This window comes from Crinia signifera, chromosome 6, assembly GCF_055691185.1.
Source record: "Crinia signifera chromosome 6, ASM5569118v1, whole genome shotgun sequence".
NCBI classification, from domain to species: domain Eukaryota; kingdom Metazoa; phylum Chordata; class Amphibia; order Anura; family Myobatrachidae; genus Crinia; species Crinia signifera.
In genome coordinates this window covers 59,691,436-59,711,383 of record NC_139222.1, presented here as the reverse complement: position 1 = coordinate 59,711,383, position 19,948 = coordinate 59,691,436, and the positions used below count along the sequence as shown (strand labels likewise).

Here is a 19,948-nt window from a genome sequence, read left to right as displayed (position 1 = left end):
AGTCTTTAGGTGATGGCTATTGTGTCTGTTTGACCTCTTCCAAATGTCTGTGCTGGCAATAAAAATAAAAAAGTTTCCTATTTAAATAGCTAGAGAATAAAAACAATTTGCCAGTAATGTAAAAAAAACCTACAGCACCTGGTGTTCCCATGTGGTCTCCCACCCAAGTGCTAACCAGGCCCAACACTGCTTAGCTTCCAAGATCAGACGAGATTGGGCCTATACATTGTGGTATGGCTGTAGGTGAGTTAAAGGCACTTTTTTGCCCTCTTCTACTTCTATCACCAGGTAAGCTAATACAAAAGTTTCCTAACTGTATTGGCTTACTGAAAAAAATCATGTGTTGGTAATGTAAAAAGACCTACAGGACATGATATTAGCAGGGGGTCTTAAATTAAACTACAAAAGAGGCTCAACACTGTTTAGCTGCCAAAAGCAGTTGGAATTGAGCCTAAACAGTGTGGTAAGTCTTTAGGTGATGGCTATTGTGTCTGTTTGACCTCTTCCAAATGTCTGTGCTGGCAATAAAAAGAAAAAGTTTCCAATTTAAATAGCTAGAGAATAAAAACAATTTGCCAGTAATGTGAAAAAACCTACAGCACTTGGTGTTCCCCCACCCAAGTACTAACCAGGCCCAACACTGCTTAGCTTCCAAGATCAGACGAGATTGGGCCTATCCAATGTGGTATGGCTGTAGGTGAGAAACAGGCACTTTTTTGCCCTCTTCTACTTCTATCACCAGGTAAGCTAATAAAAAAGTTTCCTAACTGTATTGGCTTACTTAAAAAAAATCATGTGTTGGTAATGTAAAAAGACCTACAGGACATGATATTAGCAGGGGGTCTTAAATTTAACTACTAAACAGGCTCAACACTGTTTAGCTGCCAAAAGCAGTTGGAATTGAGCCTAAACAGTGTGGTAAGTCTTTAGGTGATGGCTATTGTGTCTGTTTGACCTCTTCCAAATGTCTGTGCTGGCAATAAAAAGAAAAAGTTTCCAATATAAATAGCTAGAGAATAAAAAAATTTTGCCAGTAATGTGAAAAAACCTACAGCACCTGGTGTCCCCAGGTGGTCTCCCACCCAAGTACTAACCAGGACCAACACTGCTTAGCTCCCAAGATCAGACGAGATTGGGCCTATCCAATGTGGTATGGCTGTAGGTGAGATACAGTCACTTTTTTGCCCTCTTCTACTTCTATCACCAGGTAAGCTAATACAAAAGTTTCCTAACTGTATTGGCTTACTGAAAAAAATCATGTGTTGGTAATGTAAAAAGACCTACAGTACATGATATTAGCAGGGGGTCTTAAATTAAACTACAAAAGAGGCTCAACACTGTTTTGCTGCCAAAAGCAGTTGGAATTGAGCCTAAACAGTGTGTTAAGTCTTTAGGTGATGGCTATTGTGTCTGTTTGACCTCTTCCAAATGTCTGTGCTGGCAATAAAAAGAAAAAGTTTCCAATATAAATAGCTAGAGAATAAAAACAATTTGCCAGTAATGTGAAAAAACCTACAGCACCTGGTGTTCCCATGTGGTCTCCCACTCAAGTACTAACCAGGCCCAACACTGCTTAGCTTCCAAGATCAGACAAGATTGGGCCTATCCAATGTGGTATGGCTGTAGGTGAGTTAAAGCCACTTTTTTGCCCTCTTCTACTTCTATCACCAGGTAAGCTAATACAAAAGTTTCCTAACTGTATTGGCTTACTGAAAAAAATCATGTGTTGGTAATGTAAAAAGACCTACAGGACATGATATTAGCAGGGGGTCTTAAATTAAACTACTAAAGAGGCTCAACACTGTTTAGCTGCCAAAAGCCGTTGGAATTGGGCCTAAACAGTGTGGTAAGTCTTTAGGTGATGGCTTTTGTGTCTGTTTGACCTCTTCCAAATGTCTGTGCTGGCAATAAAAAGAAAAAGTTTCCAATTTGAATAGCTAGAGAATAAAAACAATTTGCTAGTAATGTGAAAAAACCTACAGCACCTGGTGTTCCCATGTGGTCTCCCACCCAAGTACTAACCAGGCCCAACACTGCTTAGCTTCCAAGATCAGACGAGATTGGGCCAATCCAATGTGGTATGGATGTAGGTGAGTTAAAGGCACTTTTTTTGCCCTCTTCTACTTCTATCACCAGGTAAGCTAATACAAAAGTTTCCTAACTGTATTGGCTTACTGAAAAAAATCATGTGTTGGTAATGTAAAAAGACCTACAGGACATGATATTAGCAGGGGGTCTTAAATTAAACTACAAAAGAGGCTCAACACTGTTTAGCTGCCAAAAGCAGTTGGAATTGAGCCTAAACAGTGTGGTAAGTCTTTAGGTGATGGCTATTGTGTCTGTTTGACCTCTTCCAAATGTCTGTGCTGGCAATAAAAAGAAAAAGTTTCCAATATAAATAGCTAGAGAATAAAAACAATTTGCCTGTAATGTGAAAAAACCTACAGCACCTGGTGTTCCCATGTGGTCTCCAACCCAAGTACTAACCAGGCCCAACACTGCTTAGCTTCCAAGATCAGACGAGATTGGGCCTATCCAATGTGGTATGGCTGTAGGTGAAATACAGGCACTTTTTTGCCCTCTTCTACTTCTATCACCAGGTAAGCTAATACAAAAGTTTCCTAACTGTATTGGCTTACTGAAAAAAATCATGTGTTGGTAATGTAAAAAGACCTACAGGACATGATATTAGCAGGGGGTCTTAAATTAAACTACTAAAGAGGCTCAACACTGTTTAGCTGCCAAAAGCAGTTGGAATTGGGCCTAAACAGTGTGGTAAGTCTTTAGGTGATGGCTATTGTGTCTGTTTGACCTCTTCCAAATGTCTGTGCTGGCAATAAAAAGAAAAAGTTTCCAATTTAAATAGCTAGAGAATAAAAACAATTTGCTAGTAATGTGAAAAAACCTACAGCACCTGGTGTTCCCATGTGGTCTCCCACCCAAGTACTAACCAGGCCCAACACTGCTTAGCTTCCAAGATCAGACGAGATTGGGCCAATCCAATGTGGTATGGATGTAGGTGTGTTAAAGGCACTTTTTTTGCCCTCTTCTACTTCTATCACCAGGTAAGCTAATACAAAAGTTTCCTAACTGTATTGGCTTACTGAAAAAAATCATGTGTTGGTAATGTAAAAAGACCTACAGGACATGATATTAGCAGGGGGTCTTAAATTAAACTACAAAAGAGGCTCAACACTGTTTAGCTGCCAAAAGCAGTTGGAATTGAGCCTAAACAGTGTGGTAAGTCTTTAGGTGATGGCTATTGTGTCTGTTTGACCTCTTCCAAATGTCTGTGCTGGCAATAAAAAGAAAAAGTTTCCAATATAAATAGCTAGAGAATAAAAACAATTTGCCTGTAATGTGAAAAAACCTACAGCACCTGGTGTTCCCATGTGGTCTCCAACCCAAGTACTAACCAGGCCCAACACTGCTTAGCTTCCAAGATCAGACGAGATTGGGCCTATCCAATGTGGTATGGCTGTAGGTGAAATACAGGCACTTTTTTGCCCTCTTCTACTTCTATCACCAGGTAAGCTAATGAAAAAGTTTCCTAACTGTATTGGCTTACTGAAAAAAATCATGTGTTGGTAATGTAAAAAGACCTACAGGACATGATATTAGCAGGGGGTCTTAAATTAAACTACTAAAGAGGCTCAACACTGTTTAGCTGCCAAAAGCAGTTGGAATTAAGCCTAAACAGTGTGGTAAGTCTTTAGGTGATGGCTATTGTGTCTGTTTGACCTCTTTCAAATGTCTGTACTGGCAATAAAAAGAAAAAGTTTCCAATTTAAATAGCTAGAGAATAAAAACAATTTGCCTGTAATGTGAAAAAACCTACAGCACCTGGTGTTCCCATGTGGTCTCCCACCCAAGTACTAACCAGGCCCAACACTGCTTAGCTTCCAAGATCAGACGAGATTGGGCCTATCCAATGTGGTATGGCTGTAATTGAGTTAAAGCCACTTTTTTGCCCTCTTCTACTTCTATCACCAGGTAAGCTAATACAAAAGTTTCCTAACTGTATTGGCTTACTGAAAAAAATCATGTGTTGGTAATGAAAAAAGACCTACAGGACATGATATTAGCAGGGGGTCTTAAATTTAACTACAAAAGAGGCTCAACACTGTTTAGCTGCCAAAAGCAGTTGGAATTGAGCCTAAACAGTGTGGTAAGTCTTTAGGTGATGGCTATTGTGTCTGTTTGACCTCTTCCAAATGTCTGTGCTGGCAATAAAAAGAAAAAGTTTCCAATATAAATAGCTAGAGAAAAAAAACAATTTGCCAGTAATGAGAAAAAACCTACAGCACCTGGTGTTCCCAAATGTCTCCCACCCAAGTACTAACCAGGCCCAACACTGCTTAGCTTCCAAGATCAGACGAGATTGGGCCTATCCAATGTGGTATGGCTGTAGGTGAGTTAACGGCACTTTTTTGCCCTCTTCTACTTCTATCACCAGGTAAGCTAATACAAAAGTTTCCTAACTGTATTGGCTTACTGAAAAAAATCATGTGTTGGTAATGAAAAAAGACCTACAGGACATGATATTAGCAGGGGGTCTTAAATTAAACTACAAATGAGGCTCAACACTGTTTAGCTGCCAAAAGCAGTTGGAATTGAGCCTAAACAGTGTGGTAAGTCTTTAGGTGATGGCTATTGTGTCTGTTTGACCTCTTCCAAATGTCTGTGCTGGCAATAAAAAGAAAAAGTTTCCAATATAAATAGCTAGAGAATAAAAACAATTTGCCAGTAATGTGAAAAAACCTACAGCACCTGGTGTCCCCAGGTGGTCTCCCACACAAGTACTAACCAGGACCAACACTGCTTAGCTCCCAAGATCAGACGAGATTGGGCCTATCCAATATGGTATGGCTGTAGGTGAGATACAGTCACTTTTTTGCCCTCTTCTACTTCTATCACCAGGTAAGCTAATACAAAAGTTTCCTAACTGTATTGGCTTACTGAAAAAAATCATGTGTTGGTAATGTAAAAAGACCTACAGTACATGATATTAGCAGGGGGTCTTAAATTAAACTACAAAAGAGGCTCAACACTGTTTTGCTGCCAAAAGCAGTTGGAATTGAGCCTAAACAGTGTGTTAAGTCTTTAGGTGATGGCTATTGTGTCTGTTTGACCTCTTCCAAATGTCTGTGCTGGCAATAAAAAGAAAAAGTTTCCAATATAAATAGCTAGAGAATAAAAACAATTTGCCAGTAATGTGAAAAAACCTACAGCACCTGGTGTTCCCATGTGGTCTCCCACTCAAGTACTAACCAGGCCCAACACTGCTTAGCTTCCAAGATCAGACAAGATTGGGCCTATCCAATGTGGTATGGCTGTAGGTGAGTTAAAGCCACTTTTTTGCCCTCTTCTACTTCTATCACCAGGTAAGCTAATACAAAAGTTTCCTAACTGTATTGGCTTACTGAAAAAAATCATGTGTTGGTAATGTAAAAAGACCTACAGGACATGATATTAGCAGGGGGTCTTAAATTAAACTACTAAAGAGGCTCAACACTGTTTAGCTGCCAAAAGCAGTTGGAATTGGGCCTAAACAGTGTGGTAAGTCTTTAGGTGATGGCTATTGTGTCTGTTTGACCTCTTCCAAATGTCTGTGCTGGCAATAAAAAGAAAAAGTTTCCAATTTAAATAGCTAGAGAATAAAAACAATTTGCTAGTAATGTGAAAAAACCTACAGCACCTGGTGTTCCCATGTGGTCTCCCACCCAAGTACTAACCAGGCCCAACACTGCTTAGCTTCCAAGATCAGACGAGATTGGGCCAATCCAATGTGGTATGGATGTAGGTGAGTTAAAGGCACTTTTTTTGCCCTCTTCTACTTCTATCACCAGGTAAGCTAATACAAAAGTTTCCTAACTGTATTGGCTTACTGAAAAAAATCATGTGTTGGTAATGTAAAAAGACCTACAGGACATGATATTAGCAGGGGGTCTTAAATTAAACTACAAAAGAGGCTCAACACTGTTTAGCTGCCAAAAGCAGTTGGAATTGAGCCTAAACAGTGTGGTAAGTCTTTAGGTGATGGCTATTGTGTCTGTTTGACCTCTTCCAAATGTCTGTGCTGGCAATAAAAATAAAAAAGTTTCCAATATAAATAGCTAGAGAATAAAAACAATTTGCCAGTAATGTGAAAAAACCTACAGCACCTGGTGTTCCCATGTGGTCTCCCACCCAAGTACTAACCAGGCCCAACACTGCTTAGCTTCCAAGATCAGACGAGATTAGGCCAATCCAATGTGGTATGGATGTAGGTGAGTTAAAGGCACTTTTTTTGCCCTCTTCTACTTCTATCACCAGGTAAGCTAATACAAAAGTTTCCTAACTGTATTGGCTTACTGAAAAAAATCATGTGTTGGTAATGTAAAAAGACCTACAGGACATGATATTAGCAGGGGGTCTTAAATTAAACTACAAAAGAGGCTCAACACTGTTTAGCTGCCAAAAGCAGTTGGAATTGAGCCTAAACAGTGTGGTAAGTCTTTAGGTGATGGCTATTGTGTCTGTTTGACCTCTTCCAAATGTCTGTGCTGGCAATAAAAAGAAAAAGTTTCCAATATAAATAGCTAGAGAATAAAAACAATTTGCCTGTAATGTGAAAAAACCTACAGCACCTGGTGTTCCCATGTGGTCTCCAACCCAAGTACTAACCAGGCCCAACACTGCTTAGCTTCCAAGATCAGACGAGATTGGGCCTATCCAATGTGGTATGGCTGTAGGTGAAATACAGGCACTTTTTTGCCCTCTTCTACTTCTATCACCAGGTAAGCTAATGAAAAAGTTTCCTAACTGTATTGGCTTACTGAAAAAAATCATGTGTTGGTAATGTAAAAAGACCTACAGGACATGATATTAGCAGGGGGTCTTAAATTAAACTACTAAAGAGGCTCAACACTGTTTAGCTGCCAAAAGCAGTTGGAATTAAGCCTAAACAGTGTGGTAAGTCTTTAGGTGATGGCTATTGTGTTTGTTTGACCTCTTTCAAATGTCTGTACTGGCAATAAAAAGAAAAAGTTTCCAATTTAAATAGCTAGAGAATAAAAACAATTTGCCTGTAATGTGAAAAAACCTACAGCACCTGGTGTTCCCATGTGGTCTCCCACCCAAGTACTAACCAGGCCCAACACTGCTTAGCTTCCAAGATCAGACGAGATTGGGCCTATCCAATGTGGTATGGCTGTAATTGAGTTAAAGACACTTTTTTGCCCTCTTCTACTTCTATCACCAGGTAAGCTAATATAAAAGTTTCCTAACTGTATTGGCTTACTGAAAAAAATCATGTGTTGGTAATGAAAAAAGACCTACAGGACATGATATTAGCAGGGGGTCTTAAATTTAACTACAAAAGAGGCTCAACACTGTTTAGCTGCCAAAAGCAGTTGGAATTGAGCCTAAACAGTGTGGTAAGTCTTTAGGTGATGGCTATTGTGTCTGTTTGACCTCTTCCAAATGTCTGTGCTGGCAATAAAAAGAAAAAGTTTCCAATATAAATAGCTAGAGAATAAAAACAATTTGCCAGTAATGTGAAAAAACCTACAGCACCTGGTGTTCCCATGTGGTCTCCCACCCAAGTACTAACCAGGCCCAACACTGCTTAGCTTCCAAGATCAGACGAGATTGGGCCTATCCAATGTGGTATGGCTGTAGGTGAGTTAACGGCACTTTTTTGCCCTCTTCTACTTCTATCACCAGGTAAGCTAATACAAAAGTTTCCTAACTGTATTGGCTTACTGAAAAAAATCATGTGTTGGTAATGAAAAAAGACCTACAGGACATGATATTAGCAGGGGGTCTTAAATTAAACTACAAATGAGGCTCAACACTGTTTAGCTGCCAAAAGCAGTTGGAATTGAGCCTAAACAGTGTGGTAAGTCTTTAGGTGATGGCTATTGTGTCTGTTTGACCTCTTCCAAATGTCTGTGCTGGCAATAAAAAGAAAAAGTTTCCAATATAAATAGCTAGAGAATAAAAACAATTTGCCAGTAATGTGAAAAAACTTACAGCACCTGGTGTTCCCATGTGGTCTCCCACCCAAGTACTAACCAGGCCCAACACTGCTTAGCTTCCAAGATCAGACGAGATTGGGCCTATCCAATGTGGTATGGCTGTAGGTGAGTTAAAGGCACTTTTTTGCCCTCTTCTACTTCTATCACCAGGTAAGCTAATCCAAAAGTTTCCTAACTGTATTGGCTTACTGAAAAAAATCATGTGTTGGTAATGTAAAAAGACCTACAGGACATGATATTAGCAGGGGGTCTTAAATTAAACTACAAAAGAGGCTCAACACTGTTTAGCTGCCAAAAGCAGTTGGAATTGAGCCTAAACAGTGTGGTAAGTCTTTAGGTGATGGCTATTGTGTCTGTTTGACCTCTTCCAAATGTCTGTGCTGGCAATAAAAAGAAAAAGTTTCCAATATAAATAGCTAGAGAATAAAAACAATTTGCCAGTAATGTGAAAAAACCTACAGCACCTGGTGTTCCCATGTGGTCTCCCACCCAAGTACTAACCAGGCCTAACACTGCTTAGCTTCCAAGATCAGACGAGATTGGGCCTATCTAATGTGGTATGGCTGTAGGTGAGTTAAAGGCACTTTTTTGCCCTCTTCTACTTCTATCACCAGGTAAGCTAATACAAAAGTTTCCTAACTGTATTGGCTTACTGAAAAAAATCATGTGTTGGTAATGTAAAAAGACCTACAGGACATGATATTAGCAGGGGGTCTTAAATTAAACTACAAAAGAGGCTCAACACTGTTTAGCTGCCAAAAGCAGTTGGAATTGAGCCTAAACAGTGTGGTAAGTCTTTAGGTGATGGCTATTGTGTCTGTTTGACCTCTTCCAAATGTCTGTGCTGGCAATAAAAAGAAAAAAGTTTCCAATATAAATAGCTAGAGAATAAAAACAATTTGCCAGTAATGTGAAAAAACCTACAGCACCTGGTGTTCCCATGTGGTCTCCCACCCAAGTACTAACCAGGCCCAACACTGCTTAGCTTCCAAGATCAGGCCTATCCAATGTGGTATGGCTGTAGGTGAGTTAAAGGCACTTTTTTGCCCTCTTCTACTTCTATCACCAGGTAAGCTAATACAAAAGTTTCCTAACTGTATTGGCTTACTGAAACAAATCATGTGTTGGTAATGTAAAAAGACCTACAGGACATGATATTAGCAGGGGGGTCGTAAATGAAACTACAAAAGAGGCTCAACACTGTTTAGCTGCCAAAAGCAGTTGGAATTGAGCCTAAACAGTGTGGTAAGTCTTTAGGTGATGGCTATTGTGTCTGTTTGACCTCTTCCAAATGTCTGTGCTGGCAATAAAAAGAAAAAGTTTCCAATATAAATAGCTAGAGAATAAAAACAATTTGCCAGTAATGTGAAAAAACCTACAGCACCTGGTGTTCCCAGGTGGTCTCCCACCCAAGTACTAACCAGGCCCCACACTGCTTAGCTTCCAAGATCAGACGAGATTGGGCCTATCCAATGTGGTATGGCTGTAGGTGAGTTAAAGGCACTTTTTTGCCCTCTTCTACTTCTATCACCAGGTAAGCTAATACAAAAGTTTCCTAACTGTATTGGCTTACTGAAAAAAATCATGTGTTGGTAATGTAAAAAGACCTACAGGACATGATATTAGCAGGGGGTCTTAAATTAAACTACTAAAGAGGCTCAACACTGTTTAGCTGCCAAAAGCAGTTGGAATTGGGCCTAAACAGTGTGGTAAGTCTTTAGGTGATGGCTATTGTGTCTGTTTGACCTCTTCCAAATGTCTGTGCTGGCAATAAAAAGAAAAAGTTTCCTATTTAAATAGCTAGAGAATAAAAACAATTTGCCAGTAATGTGAAAAAACCTACAGCACCTGGTGTTCCCATGTGGTCTCCCACCCAAGTACTAACCAGGCCCAACACTGCTTAGCTTCCAAGATCAGACGAGATTGGGCCTATCCAATGTGGTATGGCTGTAGGTGAGATACCGGCACTTTTTTGCCCTCTTCTACTTCTATCACCAAGTAAGCTAATAAAAAAGTTTCCTAACTGTATTGGCTTACTGAAAAAAATCATGTGTTGGTAATGTAAAAAACCTACAGGACATGATATTAGCAGGGGGTCTTAAATTAAACTACTAAAGAGGCTCAACACTGTTTAGCTGCCAAAAGCAGTTGGAATTGGGCCTAAACAGTGTGGTAAGTCTTTAGGTGATGGCTATTGTGTCTGTTTGACCTCTTCCAAATGTCTGTGCTGGCAATAAAAAGAAAATGTTTCCAATTTAAATAGCTAGAGAATAAAAACAATTTGCCAGTAATGTGAAAAAACCTACAGCACCTGGCGTTCCCAGGTGGTCTCCCACCCAAGTACTAACCAGGCACAACACTGCTTAGCTTCCAAGATCAGACGAGATTGGGCCTATCCAATGTGGTATGGCTGTAGGTGAGTTAAAGCCACTTTTTTGCCATCTTCTACTTCTATCACCAGGTAAGCTAATACAAAAGTTTCCTAACTGTATTGGCTTACTGAAAAAAATCATGTGTTGGTAATGTAAAAAGACCTACAGGACATGATATTAGCAGGGGGTCTTAAATTAAACTACAAAAGAGGCTCAACACTGTTTAGCTGCCAAAAGCAGTTGGAATTGAGCCTAAACAGTGTGGTAAGTCTTTAGGTGATGGCTATTGTGTCTGTTTGACCTCTTCCAAATGTCTGTGCTGGCAATAAAAAGAAAAAGTTTCCAATATAAATAGCTAGAGAATAAAAACAATTTGCCAGTAATGTGAAAAAACCTACAGCACCTGGTGTTCCCATGTGGTCTCCCACCCAAGTACTAACCAGGCCTAACACTGCTTAGTTTCCAAGATCAGACGAGATTGGGCCTATCCAATGTGGTATGGCTGTAGGTGAGTTAACGGCACTTTTTTGCCCTCTTCTACTTCTATCACCAGGTAAGCTAATACAAAAGGTTCCTAACTGTATTGGCTTACTGAAAAAAATCATGTGTTGGTAATGTAAAAAGACCTACAGGACATGATATTAGCAGGGGGTCTTAAATTAAACTACAAAAGAGGCTCAACACTGTTTAGCTGCCAAAAGCAGCTGGAATTGAGCCTAAACAGTGTGGTAAGTCTTTAGGTGATGGCTATTGTGTCTGTTTGACCTCTTCCAAATGTCTGTGCTGGCAATAAAAAGAAAAAGTTTCCAATATAAATAGCTAGAGAATAAAAACAATTTGCCAGTAATGTGAAAAAACCTACAGCACCTGGTGTTCCCATGTGGTCTCCCACCCAAGTACTAACCAGGCCCAACACTGCTTAGCTTCCAAGATCAGACGAGATTGGGCCTATCCAATGTGGTATGGCTGTAGGTGAGTTAAAGGCACTTTTTTGCCCTCTTCTACTTCTATCACCAGGTAAGCTAATACAAAAGTTTCCTAACTGTATTGGCTTACTGAAAAAAATCTTGTGTTGGTAATGTAAAAAGACCTACAGGACATGATATTAGCAGGGGGTCTTAAATTAAACTACAAAAGAGGCTCAACACTGTTTAGCTGCCAAAAGCAGTTGTAATTGAGCCTAAACAGTGTGGTAAGTCTTTAGGTGATGGCTATTGTGTCTGTTTGACCTCTTCCAAATGTCTGTGCTGGCAATAAAAAGAAAAAGTTTCCAATATAAATAGCTAGAGAATAAAAACAATTTGCCAGTAATGTGAAAAAACCTACAGCACCTGGTGTTCCCATGTGGTCTCCCACCCAAGTACTAACCAGGCCCAACACTGCTTGGCTTCCAAGATCAGACGAGATTGGGCCTATCCAATGTGGTATGGCTGTAGGTGAGTTAAAGGCACTTTTTTGCCCTCTTCTACTTCTATCACCAGGTAAGCTAATACAAAAGTTTCCTAACTGTATTGGCTTACTGAAAAAAATCATGTGTTGGTAATGTAAAAAGACCTACAGGACATGATATTAGCAGGGGGTCTTAAATTAAACTACTAAAGAGGCTCAACACTGTTTAGCTGCCAAAAGCAGTAGGAATTGGGCCTAAACAGTGTGGTAAGTCTTTAGGTGATGGCTATTGTGTCTGTTTGACCTCTTCCAAATGTCTGTTCTGGCAATAAAAAGAAAAAGTTTCCTATTTAAATAGCTAGAGAATAAAAACAATTTGCCAGTAATGTGAAAAAACCTACAGCACCTGGTGTTCCCATGTGGTCTCCCACCCAAGTACTAACCAGGCCCAACACTGCTTAGCTTCCAAGATCAGACGAGATTGGGCCTATCCAATGCGGTATGGCTGTAGGTGAGTTAAAGCCACTTTTTTGCCCTCTTCTACTTCTATCACCAGGTAAGCTAATACAAAAGTTTCCTAACTGTATTGGCTTACTGAAAAAAATCATGTGTTGGTAATGTAAAAAGACCTACAGGACATGATATTAGCAGGGGTCTTAAATTAAACTACAAAAGAGGCTCAACACTGTTTAGCTGCCAAAAGCAGTTGGAATTGAGCCTAAACAGTGTGGTAAGTCTTTAGGTGATGGCTATTGTGTCTGTTTGACCTCTTCCAAATGTCTGTGCTGGCAATAAAAAGAAAAAGTTTCCAATATAAATAGCTAGAGAATAAAAACAATTTGCCAGTAATGTGAAAAAACCTACAGCACCTGGTGTTCCCATGTGGTCTCCCACCCAAGTACTAAGCAGGCCCAACACTGCTTAGCTTCCAAGATCAGACGAGATTGGGCCTATCCAATGTGGTATGGCTGTAGGTGAGTTACAGGCACTTTTTTGCACTCTTCTACTTCTATCACCAGGTAAGCTAATACAAAAGTTTCCTAACTGTATTGGCTTACTGAAAAAAATCATGTGTTGATAATGTAAAAAGACCTACAGGACATGATATTAGCAGGGGGTCTTAAATTAAACTACAAAAGAGGCTCAACACTGTTTAGCTGCCAAAAGCAGTTGGAATTGAGCCTAAACAATGTGGTAAGTCTTTAGGTGATGGCTATTGTGTCTGTTTGACCTCTTCCAAATGTCTGTGCTGGCAATAAAAAGAAAAAGTTTCCAATATAAATAGCTAGAGAATAAAAACAATTTGCCTGTAATGTGAAAAAACCTACAGCACCTGGTGTTCCCAGGTGGTCTCCCACCCAAGTACTAACCAGGCCCAACACTGCTTAGCTTCCAAGATCAGACGAGATTGGGCCTATCCAATGTGGTATGGCTGTAGGTGAGTTAAAGCCACTTTTTTGCCCTCTTCTACTTCTATCACCAGGTAAGCTAATACAAAAGTTTCCTAACTGTATTGGCTTACTGAAAAAAATCATGTGTTGGTAATGTAAAAAGACCTACAGGACATGATATTAGCAGGGGGTCTTAAATTAAACTACAAAAGAGGCTCAACACTGTTTAGCTGCCAAAAGCAGTTGGAATTGAGCCTAAACAGTGTGGTAAGTCTTTAGGTGATGGCTATTGTGTCTGTTTGACCTCTTCCAAATGTCTGTGCTGGCAATAAAAATAAAAAAGTTTCCAATATAAATAGCTAGAGAATAAAAACAATTTGCCTGTAATGTGAAAAAACCTACAGCACCTGGTGTTCCCATGTGGTCTCCCACCCAAGTACTAACCAGGCCCAACACTGCTTAGCTTCCAAGATCAGACGAGATTGGGCCTATCCAATGTGGTATGGCTGTAGGTGAGTTAAAGGCACTTTTTTGCCCTCTTCTACTTCTATCACCAGGTAAGCTAATACAAAAGTTTCCTAACTGTATTGGCTTACTGAAAAAAATCATGTGTTGGTAATGTAAAAAGACCTACAGGACATGATATTAGCAGGGGGTCTTAAATTAAACTACTAAAGAGGCTCAACACTGTTTAGCTGCCAAAAGCAGTTGGAATTGGGCCTAAACAGTGTGGTAAGTCTTTAGGTGATGGCTATTGTGTCTGTTTGACCTCTTCCAAATGTCTGTGCTGGCAATAAAAAGAAAATGTTTCCAATTTAAATAGCTAGAGAATAAAAACAATTTGCCAGTAATGTGAAAAAACCTACAGCACCTGGCGTTCCCATGTGGTCTCCCACCCAAGTACTAACCAGGCACAACACTGCTTAGCTTCCAAGATCAGACGAGATTGGGCCTATCCAATGTGGTATGGCTGTAGGTGAGTTAAAGCCACTTTTTTGCCCTCTTCTACTTCTATCACCAGGTAAGCTAATACAAAAGTTTCCTAACTGTATTGGCTTACTGAAAAAAATCATGTGTTGGTAATGTAAAAAGACCTACAGGACATGATATTAGCAGGGGGTCTTAAATTAAACTACAAAAGAGGCTCAACACTGTTTAGCTGCCAAAAGCAGTTGGAATTGAGCCTAAACAGTGTGGTAAGTCTTTAGGTGATGGCTATTGTGTCTGTTTGACCTCTTCCAAATGTCTGTGCTGGCAATAAAAAGAAAAAGTTTCCAATATAAATAGCTAGAGAATAAAAACAATTTGCCAGTAATGTGAAAAAACCTACAGCACCTGGTGTTCCCATGTGGTCTCCCACCCAAGTACTAACCAGGCCTAACACTGCTTAGTTTCCAAGATCAGACGAGATTGGGCCTATCCAATGTGGTATGGCTGTAGGTGAGTTAACGGCACTTTTTTGCCCTCTTCTACTTCTATCACCAGGTAAGCTAATACAAAAGGTTCCTAACTGTATTGGCTTACTGAAAAAAATCATGTGTTGGTAATGTAAAAAGACCTACAGGACATGATATTAGCAGGGGGTCTTAAATTAAACTACAAAAGAGGCTCAACACTGTTTAGCTGCCAAAAGCAGTTGGAATTGAGCCTAAACAGTGTGGTAAGTCTTTAGGTGATGGCTATTGTGTCTGTTTGACCTCTTCCAAATGTCTGTGCTGGCAATAAAAAGAAAAAGTTTCCAAAATAAATAGCTAGAGAATAAAAACAATTTGCCAGTAATGTGAAAAAACCTACAGCACCTGGTGTTCCCATGTGGTCTCCCACCCAAGTACTAAGCAGGCCCAACACTGCTTAGCTTCCAAGATCAGACGAGATTGGGCCTATCCAATGTGGTATGGCTGTAGGTGAGTTACAGGCACTTTTTTGCCCTTTTCTACTTCTATCACCAGGTAAGCTAATAAAAAAGTTTCCTAACTGTATTGGCTTACTGAAAAAAATCATGTGTTGGTAATGTAAAAAGACCTACAGGACATGATATTAGCAGGGGGTCTTAAATTAAACTACAAAAGAGGCTCAACACTGTTTAGCTGCCAAAAGCAGTTGGAATTGAGCCTAAACAGTGTGGTAAGTCTTTAGGTGATGGCTATTGTGTCTGTTTGACCTCTTCCAAATGTCTGTGCTGGCAATAAAAAGAAAAAGTTTCCAATATAAATAGCTAGAGAATAAAAACAATTTGCCTGTAATGTGAAAAAACCTACAGCACCTGGTGTTCCCAGGTGGTCTCCCACCCAAGTACTAACCAGGCACAACACTGCTTAGCTTCCAAGATCAGACGAGATTGGGCCTATCCAATGTGGTATGGCTGTAGGTGAGTTAAAGCCACTTTTTTGCCCTCTTCTACTTCTATCACCAGGTAAGCTAATACAAAAGTTTCCTAACTGTATTGGCTTACTGAAAAAAATCATGTGTTGGTAATGTAAAAAGACCTACAGGACATGATATTAGCAGGGGGTCTTAAATTAAACTACAAAAGAGGCTCAACACTGTTTAGCTGCCAAAAGCAGTTGGAATTGAGCCTAAACAGTGTGGTAAGTCTTTAGGTGATGGCTATTGTGTCTGTTTGACCTCTTCCAAATGTCTGTGCTGGCAATAAAAATAAAAAAGTTTCCAATATAAATAGCTAGAGAATAAAAACAATTTGCCTGTAATGTGAAAAAACCTACAGCACCTGGTGTTCCCATGTGGTCTCCCACCCAAGTACTAACCAGGCCCAACACTGCTTAGCTTCCAAGATCAGACGAGATTGGGCCTATCCAATGTGGTATGGCTGTAGGTGAGTTAAAGGCACTTTTTTGCCCTCTTCTACTTCTATCACCAGGTAAGCTAATACAAAAGTTTCCTAACTGTATTGGCTTACTGAAAAAAATCATGTGTTGGTAATGTAAAAAGACCTACAGGACATGATATTAGCAGGGGGTCTTAAATTAAACTACTAAAGAGGCTCAACACTGTTTAGCTGCCAAAAGCAGTTGGAATTGGGCCTAAACAGTGTGGTAAGTCTTTAGGTGATGGCTATTGTGTCTGTTTGACCTCTTCCAAATGTCTGTACTGGCAATAAAAAGAAAAAGTTTCCAATTTAAATAGCTAGAGAATAAAAACAATTTGCCTGTAATGTGAAAAAACCTACAGCACCTGGTGTTCCCATGTGGTCTCCCACCCAAGTACTAACCAGGCCCAACACTGCTTAGCTTCCAAGATCAGATGAGATTGGGCCTATCCAATGTGGTATGGCTGTAGGTGAGGTACAGGCACTTTTTTGCCCTCTTCTACTTCTATCACCAGGTAAGCTAATAAAAAAGTTTCCTAACTGTATTGGCTTACTGAAAAAAATCATGTGTTGGTAATGTAAAAAGACCTACAGGACATGATATTAGCAGGGGGTCTTAAATTAAACTACTAAAGAGGCTCAACACTGTTTAGCTGCCAAAAGCAGTTGGAATTGGGCCTAAACAGTTTGGTAAGTCTTTAGGTGATGGCTATTGTGTCTGTTTGACCTCTTCCAAATGTCTGTGCTGGCAATAAAAAGAAAAAGTTTCCTATTTAAATAGCTAGAGAATAAAAACAATTTGCCAGTAATGTGAAAAAACCTACAGCACCTGGTGTTCCCATGTGGTCTCCCACCCAAGTACTAACCAGGCCCAACACTGCTTAGCTTCCAAGATCAGACGAGATTGGGCCTATCCAACGTGGTATGGCTGTAGGTAAGTTAAAGGCACTTTTTTGCCCTCTTCTACTTCTATCACCAGGTAAGCTAATACAAAAGTTTCCTAACTGTATTGGCTTACTGAAAAAAATCATGTGTTGGTAATGTAAAAAGACCTACAGGACATGATATTAGCAGGGGGTCTTAAATTAAACTACAAAAGAGGCTCAACACTGTTTAGCTGCCAAAAGCAGTTGGAATTGAGCCTAAACAGTGTGGTAAGTCTTTAGGTGATGGCTATTGTGTCTGTTTGACCTCTTCCAAATGTCTGTGCTGGCAATAAAAAGAAAAAGTTTCCAATATAAATAGCTAGAGAATAAAAACAATTTGCCTGTAATGTGAAAAAACCTACAGCACCTGGTGTTCCCAGGTGGTCTCCCACCCAAGTACTAACCAGGCCCAACACTGCTTAGCTTCCAAGATCAGACGAGATTGGGCCTATCCAATGTGGTATGGCTGTAGGTGAGTTAAAGGCACTTTTTTGCCCTCTTCTACTTCTATCACCAGGTAAGCTAATACAAAAGTTTCCTAACTGTATTGGCTTACTGAAAAAAATCATGTGTTGGTAATGTAAAAAGACCTACAGGACATGATATTAGCAGGGGGTCTTAAATTAAACTACTAAAGAGGCTCAACATTGTTAAGCTGCCAAAAGCAGTTGGAATTGGGCCTAAACAGTGTGGTAAGTCTTTAGGTGATGGCTATTGTGTCTGTTTGACCTCTTCCAAATGTCTGTACTGGCAATAAAAAGAAAAAGTTTCCAATTTAAATAGCTAGAGAATAAAAACAATTTGCCTGTAATGTGAAAAAACCTACAGCACCTGGTGTTCCCATGTGGTCTCCCACCCAAGTACTAACCAGGCCCAACACTGCTTAGCTTCCAAGATCAGATGAGATTGGGCCTATCCAATGTGGTATGGCTGTAGGTGAGATACAGGCACTTTTTTGCCCTCTTCTACTTCTATCACCAGGTAAGCTAATAAAAAAGTTTCCTAACTGTATTGGCTTACTGAAAAAAATCATGTGTTGGTAATGTAAAAAGACCTACAGGACATGATATTAGCAGGGGGTCTTAAATTAAACTACTAAAGAGGCTCAACACTGTTTAGCTGCCAAAAGCAGTTGGAATTGGGCCTAAACAGTTTGGTAAGTCTTTAGGTGATGGCTATTGTGTCTGTTTGACCTCTTCCAAATGTCTGTGCTGGCAATAAAAAGAAAAAGTTTCCTATTTAAATAGCTAGAGAATAAAAACAATTTGCCAGTAATGTGAAAAAACCTACAGCACCTGGTGTTCCCATGTGGTCTCCCACCCAAGTACTAACCAGGCCCAACACTGCTTAGCTTCCAAGATCAGACGAGATTGGGCCTATCCAATGTGGTATGGCTGTAGGTGAGTTAAAGGCACTTTTTTGCCCTCTTCTACTTCTATCACCAGGTAAGCTAATACAAAAGTTTCCTAACTGTATTGGCTTACTGAAAAAAATCATGTGTTGGTAATGTAAAAAGACCTACAGGACATGATATTAGCAGGGGGGTCTTAAATTAAACTACAAAAGAGGCTCAACACTGTTTAGCTGCCAAAAGCAGTTGGAATTGGGCCTAAACAGTGTGGTAAGTCTTTAGGTGATGGCTATTGTGTCTGTTTGACCTCTTCCAAATGTCTGTACTGGCAATAAAAAGAAAAAGTTTCCAATTTAAATAGCTAGAGAATAAAAACAATTTGCCTGTAATGTGAAAAAACCTACAGCACCTGGTGTTCCCAGGTGGTCTCCCACACAAGTACTAACCAGGCTCAACACTGCTTAGCTTCCAAGATCAGACGAGATTGGGCCTATCCAATGTGGTATGGCTGTAGGTGAGATACAGGCACTTTTTTGCCCTCTTCTACTTCTATCACCAGGTAAGCTAATACAAAAGTTTCCTAACTGTATTGGCTTACTGAAAAAAATCATGCGTTGGTAATGTAAAAAGACCTACAGGACATGATATTAGCAAGGGGTCTTAAATTAAACTACAAAAGAGGCTCAACACTGTTTAGCTGCCAAAAGCAGTTGGAATTGAGCCTAAACAGTGTGGTAAGTCTTTAGGTGATGGCTATTGTGTCTGTTTGACCTCTTCCAAATGTCTGTACTGGCAATAAAAAGAAAAAGTTTCCAATTTAAATAGCTAGAGAATAAAAACAATTTGCCTGTAATGTGAAAAAACCTACAGCACCTGGTGTTCCCATGTGGTCTCCCACCCAAGTACTAACCAGGCCCAACACTGCTTAGCTTCCAAGATCAGACGAGATTGGGCCTATCCAATGTGGTATGGCTGTAGGTGAGATACAGGCACTTTTTTGCCCTCTTCTACTTCTATCACCAGGTAAGCTAATAAAAAAGTTTCCTAACTGTATTGGCTTACTGAAAAAAATCATGTGTTGGTAATGTAAAAAGACCTACAGGACATGATATTAGCAGGGGGTCTTAAATTAAACTACTAAAGAGGCTCAACACTGTTTAGCTGCCAAAAGCAGTTGGAATTGGTCCTAAACAGTGTGGTAAGTCTTTAGGTGATGGCTATTGTGTCTGTTTGACCTCTTCCAAATGTCTGTGCTGGCAATAAAAAGAAAAAGTTTCCTATTTAAATAGCTAGAGAATAAAAACAATTTGCCAGTAATGTGAAAAAACCTACAGCACCTGGTGTTCCCATGTGGTCTCCCACCCAAGTACTAACCAGGCCCAACACTGCTTAGCTTCCAAGATCAGACGAGATTGGGCCTATCCAACGTGGTATGGCTGTAGGTGAGTTAAAGGCACTTTTTTGCCCTCTTCTACTTCTATCACCAGGTAAGCTAATACAAAAGTTTCCTAACTGTATTGGCTTACTGAAAAAAATCATGTGTTGGTAATGTAAAAAGACCTACAGGACATGATATTAGCAGGGGGTCTTAAATTAAACTACAAAAGAGGCTCAACACTGTTTAGCTGCCAAAAGCAGTTGGAATTGAGCCTAAACAGTGTGGTAAGTCTT

General features: G+C 39.9%; 36 non-coding genes and 7 pseudogenes across 36 annotated transcripts; all 43 read right to left on the bottom strand.

Annotated features, from left to right (window-relative positions):
- Positions 1 to 126: 126 nt before the first annotated feature.
- LOC146010553 (5S ribosomal RNA) lies at positions 127 to 245 on the bottom strand (annotated as a pseudogene).
- A 345-nt stretch (positions 246 to 590) lies between these two features.
- LOC146011639 (5S ribosomal RNA) lies at positions 591 to 699 on the bottom strand (annotated as a pseudogene).
- Positions 700 to 1,045: 346 nt separating this feature from the next.
- Positions 1,046 to 1,164, bottom strand: LOC146010916 (5S ribosomal RNA; annotated as a pseudogene).
- A 345-nt stretch (positions 1,165 to 1,509) lies between these two features.
- On the bottom strand, positions 1,510 to 1,628 carry LOC146016759 (5S ribosomal RNA). The gene has a single exon (XR_014449639.1). It is a non-coding gene; the product is annotated as a 5S ribosomal RNA (ribosomal RNA).
- Positions 1,629 to 1,973: 345 nt separating this feature from the next.
- Positions 1,974 to 2,092, bottom strand: LOC146016967 (5S ribosomal RNA). The gene has a single exon (XR_014449845.1). It is a non-coding gene; the product is annotated as a 5S ribosomal RNA (ribosomal RNA).
- Positions 2,093 to 2,438: 346 nt separating this feature from the next.
- LOC146016910 (5S ribosomal RNA) lies at positions 2,439 to 2,557 on the bottom strand. The gene has a single exon (XR_014449790.1). It is a non-coding gene; the product is annotated as a 5S ribosomal RNA (ribosomal RNA).
- Positions 2,558 to 2,902: 345 nt separating this feature from the next.
- LOC146016966 (5S ribosomal RNA) lies at positions 2,903 to 3,021 on the bottom strand. Its single transcript, XR_014449844.1, has one exon. It is a non-coding gene; the product is annotated as a 5S ribosomal RNA (ribosomal RNA).
- A 346-nt stretch (positions 3,022 to 3,367) lies between these two features.
- On the bottom strand, positions 3,368 to 3,486 carry LOC146016909 (5S ribosomal RNA). Its single transcript, XR_014449789.1, has one exon. It is a non-coding gene; the product is annotated as a 5S ribosomal RNA (ribosomal RNA).
- A 345-nt stretch (positions 3,487 to 3,831) lies between these two features.
- Positions 3,832 to 3,950, bottom strand: LOC146016305 (5S ribosomal RNA). Its single transcript, XR_014449200.1, has one exon. It is a non-coding gene; the product is annotated as a 5S ribosomal RNA (ribosomal RNA).
- Positions 3,951 to 4,295: 345 nt separating this feature from the next.
- Positions 4,296 to 4,413, bottom strand: LOC146010832 (5S ribosomal RNA; annotated as a pseudogene).
- Positions 4,414 to 4,758: 345 nt separating this feature from the next.
- LOC146011377 (5S ribosomal RNA) lies at positions 4,759 to 4,877 on the bottom strand (annotated as a pseudogene).
- Positions 4,878 to 5,222: 345 nt separating this feature from the next.
- Positions 5,223 to 5,341, bottom strand: LOC146016758 (5S ribosomal RNA). The gene has a single exon (XR_014449638.1). It is a non-coding gene; the product is annotated as a 5S ribosomal RNA (ribosomal RNA).
- A 345-nt stretch (positions 5,342 to 5,686) lies between these two features.
- Positions 5,687 to 5,805, bottom strand: LOC146016965 (5S ribosomal RNA). The gene has a single exon (XR_014449843.1). It is a non-coding gene; the product is annotated as a 5S ribosomal RNA (ribosomal RNA).
- A 347-nt stretch (positions 5,806 to 6,152) lies between these two features.
- Positions 6,153 to 6,271, bottom strand: LOC146010515 (5S ribosomal RNA; annotated as a pseudogene).
- A 346-nt stretch (positions 6,272 to 6,617) lies between these two features.
- LOC146016908 (5S ribosomal RNA) lies at positions 6,618 to 6,736 on the bottom strand. The gene has a single exon (XR_014449788.1). It is a non-coding gene; the product is annotated as a 5S ribosomal RNA (ribosomal RNA).
- Positions 6,737 to 7,081: 345 nt separating this feature from the next.
- LOC146016303 (5S ribosomal RNA) lies at positions 7,082 to 7,200 on the bottom strand. The gene has a single exon (XR_014449199.1). It is a non-coding gene; the product is annotated as a 5S ribosomal RNA (ribosomal RNA).
- Positions 7,201 to 7,545: 345 nt separating this feature from the next.
- Positions 7,546 to 7,664, bottom strand: LOC146013203 (5S ribosomal RNA). Its single transcript, XR_014446185.1, has one exon. It is a non-coding gene; the product is annotated as a 5S ribosomal RNA (ribosomal RNA).
- A 345-nt stretch (positions 7,665 to 8,009) lies between these two features.
- On the bottom strand, positions 8,010 to 8,128 carry LOC146015550 (5S ribosomal RNA). Its single transcript, XR_014448468.1, has one exon. It is a non-coding gene; the product is annotated as a 5S ribosomal RNA (ribosomal RNA).
- Positions 8,129 to 8,473: 345 nt separating this feature from the next.
- LOC146010264 (5S ribosomal RNA) lies at positions 8,474 to 8,592 on the bottom strand. The gene has a single exon (XR_014444779.1). It is a non-coding gene; the product is annotated as a 5S ribosomal RNA (ribosomal RNA).
- Positions 8,593 to 8,938: 346 nt separating this feature from the next.
- LOC146011499 (5S ribosomal RNA) lies at positions 8,939 to 9,047 on the bottom strand (annotated as a pseudogene).
- Positions 9,048 to 9,393: 346 nt separating this feature from the next.
- Positions 9,394 to 9,512, bottom strand: LOC146014176 (5S ribosomal RNA). The gene has a single exon (XR_014447129.1). It is a non-coding gene; the product is annotated as a 5S ribosomal RNA (ribosomal RNA).
- A 345-nt stretch (positions 9,513 to 9,857) lies between these two features.
- On the bottom strand, positions 9,858 to 9,976 carry LOC146013202 (5S ribosomal RNA). Its single transcript, XR_014446184.1, has one exon. It is a non-coding gene; the product is annotated as a 5S ribosomal RNA (ribosomal RNA).
- A 344-nt stretch (positions 9,977 to 10,320) lies between these two features.
- LOC146017072 (5S ribosomal RNA) lies at positions 10,321 to 10,439 on the bottom strand. The gene has a single exon (XR_014449946.1). It is a non-coding gene; the product is annotated as a 5S ribosomal RNA (ribosomal RNA).
- A 345-nt stretch (positions 10,440 to 10,784) lies between these two features.
- On the bottom strand, positions 10,785 to 10,903 carry LOC146016087 (5S ribosomal RNA). Its single transcript, XR_014448989.1, has one exon. It is a non-coding gene; the product is annotated as a 5S ribosomal RNA (ribosomal RNA).
- Positions 10,904 to 11,248: 345 nt separating this feature from the next.
- LOC146013200 (5S ribosomal RNA) lies at positions 11,249 to 11,367 on the bottom strand. Its single transcript, XR_014446182.1, has one exon. It is a non-coding gene; the product is annotated as a 5S ribosomal RNA (ribosomal RNA).
- Positions 11,368 to 11,712: 345 nt separating this feature from the next.
- Positions 11,713 to 11,831, bottom strand: LOC146014853 (5S ribosomal RNA). The gene has a single exon (XR_014447795.1). It is a non-coding gene; the product is annotated as a 5S ribosomal RNA (ribosomal RNA).
- Positions 11,832 to 12,176: 345 nt separating this feature from the next.
- On the bottom strand, positions 12,177 to 12,295 carry LOC146013961 (5S ribosomal RNA). Its single transcript, XR_014446922.1, has one exon. It is a non-coding gene; the product is annotated as a 5S ribosomal RNA (ribosomal RNA).
- Positions 12,296 to 12,639: 344 nt separating this feature from the next.
- On the bottom strand, positions 12,640 to 12,758 carry LOC146015790 (5S ribosomal RNA). The gene has a single exon (XR_014448700.1). It is a non-coding gene; the product is annotated as a 5S ribosomal RNA (ribosomal RNA).
- Positions 12,759 to 13,103: 345 nt separating this feature from the next.
- On the bottom strand, positions 13,104 to 13,222 carry LOC146014892 (5S ribosomal RNA). The gene has a single exon (XR_014447833.1). It is a non-coding gene; the product is annotated as a 5S ribosomal RNA (ribosomal RNA).
- A 346-nt stretch (positions 13,223 to 13,568) lies between these two features.
- LOC146013199 (5S ribosomal RNA) lies at positions 13,569 to 13,687 on the bottom strand. Its single transcript, XR_014446181.1, has one exon. It is a non-coding gene; the product is annotated as a 5S ribosomal RNA (ribosomal RNA).
- Positions 13,688 to 14,032: 345 nt separating this feature from the next.
- LOC146017374 (5S ribosomal RNA) lies at positions 14,033 to 14,151 on the bottom strand. The gene has a single exon (XR_014450249.1). It is a non-coding gene; the product is annotated as a 5S ribosomal RNA (ribosomal RNA).
- A 345-nt stretch (positions 14,152 to 14,496) lies between these two features.
- LOC146016086 (5S ribosomal RNA) lies at positions 14,497 to 14,615 on the bottom strand. Its single transcript, XR_014448988.1, has one exon. It is a non-coding gene; the product is annotated as a 5S ribosomal RNA (ribosomal RNA).
- Positions 14,616 to 14,960: 345 nt separating this feature from the next.
- LOC146015789 (5S ribosomal RNA) lies at positions 14,961 to 15,079 on the bottom strand. Its single transcript, XR_014448699.1, has one exon. It is a non-coding gene; the product is annotated as a 5S ribosomal RNA (ribosomal RNA).
- A 345-nt stretch (positions 15,080 to 15,424) lies between these two features.
- Positions 15,425 to 15,543, bottom strand: LOC146016391 (5S ribosomal RNA). Its single transcript, XR_014449284.1, has one exon. It is a non-coding gene; the product is annotated as a 5S ribosomal RNA (ribosomal RNA).
- A 346-nt stretch (positions 15,544 to 15,889) lies between these two features.
- LOC146013198 (5S ribosomal RNA) lies at positions 15,890 to 16,008 on the bottom strand. The gene has a single exon (XR_014446180.1). It is a non-coding gene; the product is annotated as a 5S ribosomal RNA (ribosomal RNA).
- A 345-nt stretch (positions 16,009 to 16,353) lies between these two features.
- LOC146012531 (5S ribosomal RNA) lies at positions 16,354 to 16,472 on the bottom strand. The gene has a single exon (XR_014445692.1). It is a non-coding gene; the product is annotated as a 5S ribosomal RNA (ribosomal RNA).
- Positions 16,473 to 16,817: 345 nt separating this feature from the next.
- Positions 16,818 to 16,936, bottom strand: LOC146014315 (5S ribosomal RNA). Its single transcript, XR_014447263.1, has one exon. It is a non-coding gene; the product is annotated as a 5S ribosomal RNA (ribosomal RNA).
- A 345-nt stretch (positions 16,937 to 17,281) lies between these two features.
- On the bottom strand, positions 17,282 to 17,400 carry LOC146014881 (5S ribosomal RNA). The gene has a single exon (XR_014447822.1). It is a non-coding gene; the product is annotated as a 5S ribosomal RNA (ribosomal RNA).
- A 345-nt stretch (positions 17,401 to 17,745) lies between these two features.
- On the bottom strand, positions 17,746 to 17,864 carry LOC146012416 (5S ribosomal RNA). The gene has a single exon (XR_014445581.1). It is a non-coding gene; the product is annotated as a 5S ribosomal RNA (ribosomal RNA).
- Positions 17,865 to 18,209: 345 nt separating this feature from the next.
- On the bottom strand, positions 18,210 to 18,328 carry LOC146013197 (5S ribosomal RNA). Its single transcript, XR_014446179.1, has one exon. It is a non-coding gene; the product is annotated as a 5S ribosomal RNA (ribosomal RNA).
- A 346-nt stretch (positions 18,329 to 18,674) lies between these two features.
- Positions 18,675 to 18,793, bottom strand: LOC146017261 (5S ribosomal RNA). The gene has a single exon (XR_014450135.1). It is a non-coding gene; the product is annotated as a 5S ribosomal RNA (ribosomal RNA).
- Positions 18,794 to 19,138: 345 nt separating this feature from the next.
- On the bottom strand, positions 19,139 to 19,257 carry LOC146013196 (5S ribosomal RNA). Its single transcript, XR_014446178.1, has one exon. It is a non-coding gene; the product is annotated as a 5S ribosomal RNA (ribosomal RNA).
- Positions 19,258 to 19,602: 345 nt separating this feature from the next.
- LOC146014314 (5S ribosomal RNA) lies at positions 19,603 to 19,721 on the bottom strand. Its single transcript, XR_014447262.1, has one exon. It is a non-coding gene; the product is annotated as a 5S ribosomal RNA (ribosomal RNA).
- Between the last annotated feature and the right edge of the window lie 227 nt (positions 19,722 to 19,948).